This window comes from Syzygium oleosum, unplaced genomic scaffold (genome assembly GCF_021117445.2).
Source record: "Syzygium oleosum isolate NSW1041296 unplaced genomic scaffold, Sole_v2.1 Sole_v2.43, whole genome shotgun sequence".
NCBI classification, from domain to species: domain Eukaryota; kingdom Viridiplantae; phylum Streptophyta; class Magnoliopsida; order Myrtales; family Myrtaceae; genus Syzygium; species Syzygium oleosum.
In genome coordinates, this window is record NW_026607527.1 from 2,228,997 (window position 1) to 2,232,808 (window position 3,812).

General features: G+C 43.9%; 1 pseudogene; it reads right to left on the reverse strand.

The window, feature by feature from the left end:
* Positions 1 to 1,282: 1,282 nt before the first annotated feature.
* Positions 1,283 to 1,782, reverse strand: LOC130136169 (lachrymatory-factor synthase-like; annotated as a pseudogene).
* Between the last annotated feature and the right edge of the window lie 2,030 nt (positions 1,783 to 3,812).

A 3,812-nucleotide genomic window follows, 5' to 3' on the forward strand; every position in this document is an offset into this window, starting at 1 on the left:
TGAGATTAGATCTCCAAAAAAAAATGCAAAGCACAACTATAAGAAATTATTTAAAGCATAAATAATTCATGAAGAAAACATTTAAAGAATACATAATCAATCAAGAAGAGAGATGACATCTTTCTAGAAAAAATTATCAAAAAAGTCATAAACCTTTTGTAATTGTGCCAATTCAGTCCTAAACCTTTTTTTTTTCCAATTTTGTCCTAAATTTTTTGCAATTGTGCCAATTTAGTCAATCCCGCCACTTTTGCTCGACCGGCGCTAACGTGGACGTCGGCCGGCGCCGGCGAGCTGATGTGGCAATATTTTAATAAATTTTTTTTTTTCGAATTTTTTTCCCCTATCTTCTTCCTCGGTTGCTGGTCCGGCGATCGACGAGAGGCTAAGGCCGACTAATTCCACCTCGCCGGCCATGGGCGAGGCTAGCCCTTGCCGGCACTGGCGACGGCGAGGCCTCGCCCAGATCTGGCGAGACCTCACCCGGTCATGGCGAGTCGACCTCGCCCAACGACGGTGAGGCCACCCAGATCTGGCGAGACCTTGCCGTCGCCGGGTGAGGCCGACCTCGCTAGATCTGGGCGAGGCCTTGCCCGGTCATGGCGAGGTCGGCCTCGCCCGGCGACGGCGAGGTCGAGCTCGCTCGGCGACGGCGAGGTTAGCTCGCTCGGCGACGGCGAGGTCTCGCCAGATCTAGGCGAGGCCTCGCCATCGTCGGGCGAGGCCTTGCCCAGTCATGGCGAGGTCGGCCTCGCCCAGCAACGGCGAGGTCTCACTAGATTTGGGCGAGGCCTCGCCTAGCCATGGCGAGGCTCAACCTCTCCTGGCGACGGCGAGGCCTCGCCCAGATCTAGCGAGACCTCGCCGTCGCTGGGCAAGCTCGACCTCGCCTGGTCATGGCGAGGTCGACCTCGCCCGGCGACGGTGAGGTTCACCCTCGCCAGTGTCGGCGAGGGCCAGCCTCGCCCATGGCTAGCGAGGTGGAACTCGCCGGCCTCAACCTCTCGCCAGTCGCCGGACCGGCGACCAATGAAGAAGATTGGGGAAAAAAAAAAAATTTTGAAAAATAATAAAAAATTATTTAAATATTGCCACGTCAGCTCGCCGGCGCCGACCGACATCCACGTCAACGCCGGCCGACCAAAAGTGGCCGGATGGATTGAATTGGCACAATTGCAAAAGGTTTAGGACTGAATTGACAAAACAAAAAGGTTTAGGACTGAATTGACACAATTGCGAAAGGTTTATGACTTTTTTGGTAATTTTCCCCATCTTTCTACCTTCACCCACTAGCTTCTTGAATTGCACTTTCAATCTTCTTGGTCATTGATTTAAGGAAAAAATCAATGTAAGAACACAATTCTTGGAGCCCCCAACCCTCAACTGGATCAGACACGAATGAGGACTCAATCATGCACCCACCCATCTTACCATCTCCATCTTTCATGGGCATCACTCTAATTGTTGCAACATAATTCTTGAACCCAACGTTGTTGTCCAAGACCTCATAGCTGAAGCACTTCTCGCTAGGGTCCATCATGAGGAGCCTCTCGTTGGCCCATTTGAGCTTCGACGGGTCGGAGTTGGTGGAGATGCAGTACCGGACAAGGCCGGGCTGGCCGGGGACGCCCTCGACTCGGTGGCAAGTGTCGACCGGGGGCGGGGAAGCAACTTGTGGACGTTGCAAAAATCCTCCAAGAATGGCCACACTTGGTCTGGGGTTGGCCTTTTCAGCTCAGCAATGGCCTTGCCTTCCTATCTTGACCGGGTTTCTTCTGCCATTGTGTGTGGGAGGGAGGGTCAGTCGTTGGGGTTATGGCAGAGATGGAGACATTTATCAGATAAAGCCCAAACATGTGGTAGCTAGATTCCCTTTCTCTTGGTATACAATATATCTAGAAATCTTTTTTTTAAATTATATTTTATTTCACGTACAGTGAGATGGCTAAAGTGAGTAACTAGATTTAGAAAATTATCAATCATCTTTAGACTCCGGTTGTATACAAATACATGTCAATAACTAAATAAACGAAAGCTTATCTGCAGCCTGATATCTATTAACACTTAAATTTTGCTGGCAAATCAAGCATATGTTTTACTTAAAAAAAATAAACAATAGTAAAATAGAACAAAAAATATATAATAAAAATAAACAGATAGATAAATAAAGGGAGGATAAGAAATAATGAGCCCCTCGGCCCAGATAGCTTTAGTTAAGCCCAATAGACATAAGGTCGATTGAGGCCCAAAAGCCCAAAGTCCACAAACGTAATAAAAAGCCCGGCCATTCTTTCCTCCTCTCTCTTTTCTCCTTCTGCTTTGAACTTTTTTTTTTTGGTCAGAGTCTTTGAGCCTTTTTTTTTGGCTAGGAGTCTTTGAGCTTTAAGTTGCCCACTTTTTAGTCTTATTTGAGATAATATCTACTCTAAGAACTCTTTTGAATAAATGACCCCAATTCAAGGTCCTATGTGAAATTTTTGCTTATCTTAATTGATAAAGTCGGCTTTAAGAGGAAATTAATGAAGAAATTGAGCTTGATGATGAAACCAAATACTAAACTTCAAGTCTTGGAGATACCACTAGCATTCGACATGGCTGATACACATTACCTCACTTTATAATCGTATTGAAACACTTTTATAATCAAACGAAATGATGCCAAAAATCGTCATAAATATGATCATATGACAGGACTTGCAAACCTGCTGAAATCAATAAGGTCCAACTAATATTATCTTGGTTTGTAATGTGTTAGAGTTAAAACTAAGGGACGTGAAAAACCAGTGTCGCATAATTTGATTTCTATCAATAATCTTGTAGTGTTACTTCTTCGGTCGCAATAGCAATTTGTCCCTCGTGCCTTTACTAAACAAACTGTGAATTAAGAGTTGTATGGCAAGGGAGACTTAGAGGGGAAATGAAATATTTTCCTTTATAAGGATCATGATCTCGCTGATTTTGCTATACCAGTATCACTGTTCGAACTTGTCAATCAGAGCTCTCTTTCCTAGATTGGCCAAGAAGTTTGATTGAGAGATGGAGCTTGAGCGAATGTGAGATGATGATACTTAGGCTTATTAGATAAAGGCTTTAATGACTCAAGACCATAGTTCTAGTTGATTCCAATGGGCTGAACTTGATTAAATTGAGACTCAATTAGCCTTACTTTTCTCATGGATTTCGGCCACACACGCCCCTTCCTTAAGCTTGGCCGAATTTGCTTATTTTTTATGGGTTCAATCTATTCAATTTAAGCTCAGAACCATTCACGGTTGTCTGATTAAATGCAATCAATTGAAATATGCTCCTAATGACTATATGCTATTAATTTTGCTAAGGGCCGGGGCCCATCTCTAATTTTTCATGCACTTAATAACTAAATGAAATACCAAAATTTTGGTGTCAACAAGTTTTACAATTCGAACTTGTCGAACGGCATCATAGCTCTCTTTCACAGATTGGCCAAGAAGTCTAATTGAGACTTGGAGTTTCAGCGAATTGAACGTGATGAAACCGTGGGTCCAGTGAAAATTGATATGTTCATTTTGCAGGCACAACCTATTTATCGGCCTTCGTGAAGCCCGCGATCTTCCTTTCCAATTAAGAATTGACTTCATTCTTGATGTGATCAATTGAAAAACAACATTTAGACCGTGAGCACAGTCGGTACCCATTTTCGCCACATGCTCTTTAAGTAAGTGGTTAACATGAAGTGTTAATGCCCACTTTTGGCCTGCTAATTCTCTTGGATTGGAGAAATCAAATGGTAGTGAGTCTTGTGGGATTTAACTTGTTATGAGAAGTTAAAAGGA